Here is a 9,826-nt window from a genome sequence, read left to right on the forward strand (position 1 = left end):
TAGCCATCCTTATCCTCTGTCTTCATCACAGGAATACGCAAACTCACAATCACATTGGAGAGAGATTACTAAATGTAAGGTCCTGCTGAAATCAGACAAGTCACTTTTACCAAGTTTAGCTAAACTAAATCGTTTCTGATTTTTAATCATTACCTTCAGCCTTTGACATCATAAATGACATTTGCATGATTAAGTATGTTAATATAATAGCTTTTATTATTGTGGTGATTGCCTTGCTGGGAAATTTACTCATTAGCAAAACGGCAATGAGTAAAACTATTCCAGTGAGAAGAGTTATCGTGCTCATTTGCTGCTAATCAGGAAAACAAATCTAGTTACAGCCGAATCTTAGGACTTTCCTACGTTGTGTGAGTCCTGGTGACACTGAGGTGGTCCCAGGCTGCCTTGCCTTGGAATGAAGTCTGAGGGGCCACAGAATGGTCAAAGAATCTTGGCTGAAGCCAGTTCCCCTTCACCCTGATCTCTGCATAGAGCTAGTCCACCAGGGAGCTAAGTCTTAGCCACATGTAGGAGCTAAGTCAAATAGATTTGGGCTGACTTCAGTTTAGACTCACATCACCAGGAGAGAGAAGCATATAGAAAATTTGGCTTATAGCTCTAAGGAATAAATATTTCTCTCACTACTAATTTTTTGCCATGCTAAATCAACAGTAAGAATGAGACTAAAAACACAAGTGTTCCTAATGGTTTTAGTTAGAATGACCAGCCATCTCATTTTACCCAATGCAACTCTGGTTTACACCTGTTGTCCTGGCACAATTAATAGTGCATCCCTTTCTCTAAAGGTTCCTGGTTTAGACATTAACTTATGTGGTCCCCCAAGATTTAGCTGCTTAAGAAATGGCTACCTGTTAATCAGTCTAAATATTCACTGGTAGAGCTGTAGTCAAAAAACCCACATGAAGGCTCTTGCAGAAAAAAAATAATCAAGTCCATTTTCACAGGAATGAGTTACTTTCTCTAACTCCTCCATCAGAAGTACGTGAGAGAACTCGTATCTCTCTCAAATTAGAGAGTCCCTAAATTTTATTGATAAAACCTAAAATTGTTTTATCATTTCATATAATGACTAATTTCTGTGGCACTGATGAGGAATGAGATATATAATATAAATATAAAATCCATGAAATTGAACCTATCCCTCTTTAATTTTGTGTTTAGAGAACTTTTTGTTAAATGTACTGAATGAGTTACACCAAATATAATTTTGTCTTTCATTGCTAACTAAAGGTCATAATAAAAGGGATTGATTGCATTGTGGAGGTGATGTGGTCACTGAAGTAATTAGTATTTAGCTTGACCTTTCACTGAATTCCTTCTAACTCTGTTTTTCTTCTACATTCTCCCTTGCTATTAATTGTCATTCTTTCAGGAGTCAAATGTTGGCAGTTCCCTACTCTCCTCCAACACTTTTAATTCATTATATGTTATAAACTAGGAAGAACTACAGGTTTCCAAGTACAACCCCAAGCTTACTAAATCAGTAGCTCTAATTTTAGAAATGATTCTGAGTAAATGGGCTCTCATCAGAAAGTAGATCTAGTCAAGTAAGACATACAGGTTTGTGATAGTCATTGTCTTTCTCCTAAGAGGAATGCTCCAATATTTCTGTGTTCTTAGGTATGCGCTAGATAACAAATTTTCCAGAACACCTAACCTCAGAAAAATTTGAGCATTATTAAACTTTAGTTTTATATTATGTTTTATGAATTCTAATAAATGAAAAATATTCTGCAAAATCCTTTCCCTTGAGTAGAATGTTGAATAACCATGGTGAAAATGGGCATCCTTGTCCTGTGCCCATTTTCACCACTCTTATTCAATATTATACTGGAAATCCTAGCCAAAGTAACTTGGCAAGAAAAAATAATAATAAAAGGCATCCAAATTGGAAAGGAAGAATTAAAACTGTATTTTTTAGCAGATGGTATGATTGTATATATAGAAAATCCCAAAGAATCCACCAATAAAATACAAGTGCTAATAAACAAATTCATCAAAGTTGCAGGGTACAAATGCAACAAACAAAATCTTCTATGTCTGTATACATCAGCAATGAAAAATTCAAAAGGAAAATTAAGGAAACAATTCTATTTAAGATAATGCAAAAAAAATAGAACGTAGCAATAAAGTTAACCTTGGAGGTGAAAGACTTGTACACTGAAAACTGTAAAATATACTGAAAGAAGTAAAGAAAACCTAGATAAATGAAAAGACATCCAGTGCTCAAGAATAGGAAGACAATATTGTTAACATGGCAACACACCCCAAAGCCATCTACATATTAAATGCAATCCCTATTAAAACTCCAATGGCCTTTTTTGGAGAAATGGAAAAGCCATCCTCAAATCTATATGGAATGTCAAGTGGCTCTGAAAAGCCAAAATAATAATGAAAAAGGAAAAAATAAGTTGGAAGGCTCACACATCTTGATTTCAAAACTAACTACAAAGCTACAGTAATCAAAACAGTGTAGTACTGGCATAAAGATCAGCATATAGACCAATGGAATATAATTAGTAGTCCAGAAATAAACCCAAACATCTATGGCTAACTGCTTTTTGACCAGGGTGCCAAGATCATTCAATAGAAAAAGAATAGTCTCTTCAGTAAATGACTCTGGAAAAAGTGTATAAACATCATGCAAAGAATTAAAGTTGTATGCTTACCTCACTGTATAATCAAAAATTAACTCAAAGTGGATCAATGATCTAAACGTAAAAACTAAAAATATGAGACTTTTAGAAGAAAATACAGGGGTAAATCTTCATAAGCTCAGATTTGCCAATGGATTCTTAGATCCAACAGCAAAACATGAGAAATACAAGAAAAAATAGATAAACTGCACTTCATAAACATTAGAACATTTTGTGCATCAATGGACATCATCAAGAAAGTAAAAAGACAACCTACAGAATGGGAGAAAATATTTGCAAATTATAAATCTGATTAAAGGCTTAGTATGCAGAATGTATGCAACTGTTACAACTCAACAAAAAAGACAAACCAATTAAAAACTGGGCAAAAAAACACTTAAATAAACTTTTCTCCAAACAAGGTATACAAATGGCCAACAACACATGAAATGATTTTCAACATCATTGGTTATTAAGGAAATATAAATCAAAACCACAAGGAGATACTAGTTCACACCTGCTAGGATGGCTATAATCACATAAATGAAAAATAATCACTATTGGTGAGGATGTGGAGAAACAGGACATAGGTTGCTGGTGGGATCTGAATATGTTGCTGCCACTATGAAAAAACTGTTTGGTGGCTCTTCAATAAGTAAAACACAAAATTACCATATGAATCAGCAATTCCACTCCTGAGTATATACCCTCCCCCCAAAAAAACCTGGTATTCAAATAAAAACTTGTTCACAAATGTTCATAGCAGCACTATCTGCAATAGCCAAAATGTGAAAACAACCCGACTGTCCTTGAAAGGCTCAATGGAGGAACAAATGGTGGCATATCCTTACAATGGATTATGGTTATGGTCAACCATAAAAAGGAATGAAGTGCTGGTACATACTTCAATGTAGATGGAACTTGTAAACATGCTACATGAAAAAAGCCAAGCTCAAAAGGTTACATGGTGTATGATTCTGTTTATATAAAATATCTAAAACAGGGAAATCCATAGAAGCTGAAAGTAAATCAGTGGTTCCTGGGGGTTGGCATAGAAAGGAGATGGGGACTGATTGCTTAATAGACCAGCTGTTCCTCTGAAGTGATGAAAAAGTTTTGAAACTAGAGAGATGTCATGATTACATGACATTGTAAATGCACTAAGTACCAATGAATTGTGCACTTTAAAATATCTGATTATATGGTTTGTGAATTTCACTTCAATTTTAAAAAGCATTACTTTGTTGGTAAATAATAGCATATTTCTTAACTTCTATTCCAGAGTTCCAAGTACTCATATTCTCCCACATTACATATCAACCACACTGGCTCTTTTAAAAAATCACTTTTAGGGTCAAAAAGTTTAAAAAGTGGCAAACATGTCTTTTTTAAAGTTGATGGTAAATTGTCAAAAAATGTGGACTAAAAACTGATGACAGAGACAATTCCATGCTGTTATTTTAAGAAGAAAGTTATGTTCATGATACACATATTGGCATGAGTCCAAACATGGAAAACTCTTTATTGGAGCCTAATATGCCTACTGAGTGTTTATAAGGACTAGATTGTCTCAGTCCAACAGAGAAACAAACTGTCACCCACCCCCAGCTCTCAGTGCCACCAAAGGGATGTTCTTCCATATTCTAGGAGAGCCTGAAAAGCAAGCAACGGCTGAGGTGAAACACAAAGAGGGAGGGGGAAAAAAAGAGAAATGAAGAAAGCATGAACAGGAGGTGTCCACTGGGAACTGGGTTACTTCACAGCACCTCACCTAAACTACAGATTTCTTGTCTTTGACCAAAATGCCTTTCAACTGAGTCTGGTCCAGGAAATTAAGCCAAAAAAACACCTGACACAGTTCATTGAAAAGAGGCTCCTCATAGCTTAATAGGAAATAATTTGCCCAAAAGCATTTCGGGGAGACGGGTACTGGATCAAGAGGGTAAATTATTTGAAAGTACATCTTCTTTTGAATGTTTTTCTTGTATTTGTATTTCAGGGGAACCATGGAGCAATTTGATATTTTTTTCATTGTGGTAAATACATGTAACATAAAATATTACCATTTTAAAGTGTACAATTCAGTGTCCTTTAGAACATTCATAATGTTGCACAACCATTACGACTGTCAAGTTCTTGACACTGAGTTTTTGAGCTTCATCCCCTCAAAGGAAACCCCCTACTCATGAAGCAATGACTCCCTTCCTGCTTCCTCTCAGGCCTGAGCAGCTGCAAATCTGCTTTCTGTCTCTATAGATTTGCCTGTTTGGAATAGTTCTTACTAATGGAATCATATAATGTGTGAACTTTTGTGTCTGGCTTCTCTCAGCAGAACATCATGTTTTCAAGGTGCCTCTATGCTGTAGCATGTCAGCTCAGCCTTCCTTTTCAAGAGCTAAATAATATTCCGTGGTATAGATACACCACCATCTGTGATTCTTTTACGAACTTTTGGGTTATTCCCACCTTCTGGCTATTGTGAATAGTACTACTCTGAACATTTATGTACAACTTTCTGTTTAAACATCTGCTTCCAATTTGGCAGACTATATACCTAGGAGTGGAATTGCTCATGCGGTAATTCCATGTATAACTCATTAAGGAGCCACCACAATGTTTTCCACAGTAGCTGAACCATTTTGCATTGCCATTAGCAATATATGAGTCACACTTTAATGTTTAAATTTCAGAGTCTATTTTATAGTCATTTAGAAAGGGTGTACAACCAACATGATTTTCAAATTTTGTTTTCTACCACTTACGCATGTTCTGAAACATATCATACAAAAAAATGGCAAGCAACTTACATGTTCAACTCTATGAGACTATTTAAATCAAGTATAGTATATAATGACATAGAAAACTCATTTTCATTCTTCTTATTACTGTATTTAGTTACTTTTAAATCTTAATGGAGATAAATGACAGTTTATCTCACCACTTCACAAGATCATTTGACCAATAAACACTCTTAAATCCTAACAGAAGCTAAGATAAAAAAAACTGGTTTGAGTTGCTACAAAAAATGGACCCAAATTTAATTGAGACTTGTAAACTTTTTTGGTTTTTTTAGGAAAGCAGGTGAGAGACTTTTATTTAGAGATAAAGCATAAAGTGAGAGGACAGAGCTCCTGGCTCACACCAGGAGGAGACAGCAGAGTTCCCTGTAAACTTTTTTAATAAAGAAGAAAAGAAATTGGGAAGTTCAACTTTTTGATTTTGTGGTGTGCTGCCAGAAGGAAGAATAATGTTGCTAAATCCAACCCTGATGCAAGAAGCAGCATAAATAGAAACTAATAGAAAGAGATCTCCAGGCCATTCACTCCACCCCAAACAGCGCCCTCAAACACTTTGCATTTCACCCTCAAACCCATTTTTGGAGTTATCCGCTACTGAATTTTTCATTCTGTGAATGAGAAAACCAAAGCTAAGGGAGGTCAGAGAACTTCCTCACAGTGAGAGTAAGTAGCTGGAGTCTGGATTTTAACTTACTTCATTAAACTAAATCCCAGGATCTCAATGACTATGCAGTATTCCAAGTTTGACTTGTTTTCTATGCAGTATTAAAATATGAAAACTTTAATTTCTTAGAGTTAGGTATGCTGTAACAAAGGGAGAGATGTGAACTGCTGTTGCTATAATATTTGAGTAATCATGAATTAGAGTGATTTACAATGTATAGTTTATCTTGAATAATTTTTGTAGACACCAGACTGTGATTATTAATATTTTATTTAAAGTATTCCTGTTTCAGCTCATTTATAGAAGACATAGTTTGAGTACTGCAGCATCTCACTTTTTTGCTTAAACTTCCTGTCAGTTATAAGTCTTAGAAAGTGGGTGTGAGTCATGTAATTGTTTAGTACCCGAAATGCATGGAATAACTTGACCAATATACATTGAAACTGAAAGAAAGGAGAAATGGTGCAGATCAGTGACAGTCAAAGAGAATATGCAGGTCAATATTAAGCCAATAAAAGGCTGTCTCTGTGTTACTGATGGATGGAATGTCACATGTGCTGAATTGTCATGTTCCTACATCTAATTTTTAAATACAGTTTAGAGGGTAATAAAAACATGACTAACATTTCCTTTTAGATAATAACCTATGGCATCTTCTAGAATCCAACAGGGAAATTTTGAAAGTAATCTGATTGGAGATTGATTCAGGATCCTTACAGTCCTCGCAGCATGAGAAGACATTAGCAGATGATGTGGCCGGAAAGAGTGCTCAGATGCTGCCTCTGGTTAAGGCTGGCTTTCATCTTTCATTAAACATAGTGGCTAATTCTCACACTGTAAGTGCGATTAATGGCTCTAAACTTCTGAAAGTCCTTTATTTCATTCACTACCTGCACCTTGTGGCCCCCTCTAGCAGAGTTTTCTTTGGGAAGCTCAGGAGAAGAAGGTAAGAATGTAGCTTACTTTCTGATCTTTTGGAGTAAAGAAAAAGCATGGGAAAGTGGCTTAGGCCTATTCAGAATTTAAACTAGTTATACAGAAACTTAATTCCACCTAAGTCCTGATGGAGTTGTCACAAATTGACATTATCCAGAACTAGAAGTCAATTTTCCTTCCTCCAGGTAATGAAAATACTGCAGGACAAGAGAGCCTAAAAGGAGCTGAGCAGCTCATATGGCTGGAAGAATTGACAGCCAAAAAGTACCAGTAATAATATTTTGTTTCCATGGAGCAGCTCGCAGCCAAGGAGCTCAAAGCTGAATGTAGTCAGAGATAACAGAGCCCCTCGGTGTTCTTGAGATTCATTCAAGATAGCATTTCAGGCAGCGGAAGCTCAGGGCAAGTACTGGTGTTAGGGCAGATTTGGAGGGAAGAATGCATAGAAGAAACAGTGACACGGGCCAAGGGACAGCTTGCAGCTTGCCCCCTGTGCTCTCAGCAGTGCCTCAGCCAGTGCCTCATGCCCAGAGGAAATCTTGTCACCTTATTCAACAAAAGCCCCACACCCTCGGCTCCCTCATTTAGACCATCTTCCCTAACAAGGTGGGTGTCTGACAATTTTGCACTCAGTTTGGTCAAGATGGCACTTCTCCCAAGTGTGATTGACTTGAATAGGACTTAAGGACTCCAAAGGAGGGGGTCTTCAGGAGAATCATAGCTAAGGAGGGGAGTGAGCCCAGGGGGTGGAAAGGACACAGGTGTGGAGGACAGGAAATGTGTACCCACTTAGGACTTGACTGCAAGATAGTCCATCTCCTTGGGTCAATTCCATCACCAGCAAAACAAAGAGGATGAGGGACGGCCACTAAATTCTGTTCTAATTCTAGCATCCGAAGACCCCAGGAAGATTTGACTCCTGCCCAATACTGGTGAGCCTGTGGGACACATAATGCAAAGACAGGGGATATGACTCGGTTACGAGCACAGGGTGAGTCAGCCTGGAGGTTAGGAAAGGCTGAATGGCAGGAACTCAGCCCACACTGGGTAAGGATGTGTGGGAGTAGAGAATGCTCTCTCTCACCAAACTTCTCACCGCCTGCTTTCACCTTCTTGCCATCCTCAGAGATGAGATGTAACAGCAGATAAACATTCCCAAGCTGAAGGCAGTGAGTAAGCCCTGCTCTCACAAAGGGGGCCCTATCACTCTCTCCAGGCCATCAGCTTCACCTGAGCTTCAATTTCTCTTTTATTTATTTAAGCCATTTGACTGTTTAAGGAAGCCCTGACTTCCATCCAGAGTCAAATGACTGATACACTTAAGAGGACAGGGGGCAGATTCTCAGGTAATTCTGGTTCTACTTCCTGCAAAGAAGAAAGTAAATTTTTATTTAAAAACTCAGCCTTATAGAAGCCACAGGGCATAAATCTGCAAAGAAGTAAAAAGCTAACCTTTTCAAACAATATGGCTTCTCTCTCACTTACCAACTTTACATCTCCCTGTATGTCCCCGGAAGATGACTGGTTAGCCAGAGATGGGTAAGATTCCTCAAGGGGGGAACAACCTAAGACAGGCACAGTTGCAGGGGGGCCATCAGGTGAGAAATTGGGGATCAACAGTGGTGAGGCTTAGAACCTCACACCCCGTTTTGAGAGAAATCTTCTGCATCCGGGGATGTTTTAATGCCCTTGTCTAGCTTGGATTAACACATAGTCTACAGGCACACACCTTATCATCTACAATTGCTCTCTTACAACACTAAACTATGTTTTCTACCTTTATCTTGCATCTACCTACCACTTCAGCATTTTATTAAAAAGAATAATAATAATAATAATAAAGGGAGAAATGTGGGATCCACATATAAATCAAGTATAAAAATCAAACGAATATTCATATTTGACCTGATTGTTTATAATTCATAATGCGTGATCAAAACCGAAAGTTTCTGTGATGAATGCCCTTGTACTGTTCACCATGTAAGAACTTATTCACTATGTAAGAATTCGTTCACCATGTAAGAACTTGTTCGTTATGCTTCAGAAGATTGGAGACTGACGAGAATTAGGCTTGAGATGGATTAATGATTGTGCATTGAGCACTGACCCCCCCCCATACAGAATTTTATTGTTGTTAACAACCATCTGATCAATAAATATGAGAGATGCCCTCTCAAAAAATAAAAAATAAAAAAAATAAAAACTCAGCCTTATCCATCATATACTACACACTGTCCATATGACTGAAATTTGTGTCCAACATTAGCAAAGCTCTTTGTCCTCACACCTGGTTTTAAATCCTAACTTACCAGCTAGAAGTTTATTATGTGCTTGTTTTTAATAGTCAAAGTTTATGTCAGTGGGTGAGTGTGTTTCATGATTTTTGTTCATGATAGAAGCCACAATTAGACAATTAAAGCAAGTTCAATGGGCTAACAACCTCTCCATCCTATGGTAAAATGATAGGAAGTGATTTATGTATAAACAGTCATTAATGTTAACTCAGCTAAGCAATATTGGCTCTTATCTCATTTGGTGGGCATAATTTAAAAGTCTTGACAAACTGAAATAAAAAATATAATCTCTATCTACTGTCAAACAATGAGATTTGTTTGGCCCAAAAAAGTCAAAAAATATTAAATGGGGGATTAGATATGTATATCCTTTCAAAAGATATATAACAAAGAGTTACCTCAGGTAGGTATTGGTGGCCTATGACTCAAATCTTTAGGGCATAAGCTAATTGCTAGAGAGATCAAGAAGAGCTTGAC

This window comes from Manis javanica, chromosome 1, assembly GCF_040802235.1.
Source record: "Manis javanica isolate MJ-LG chromosome 1, MJ_LKY, whole genome shotgun sequence".
In the NCBI taxonomy this organism is placed as follows: domain Eukaryota; kingdom Metazoa; phylum Chordata; class Mammalia; order Pholidota; family Manidae; genus Manis; species Manis javanica.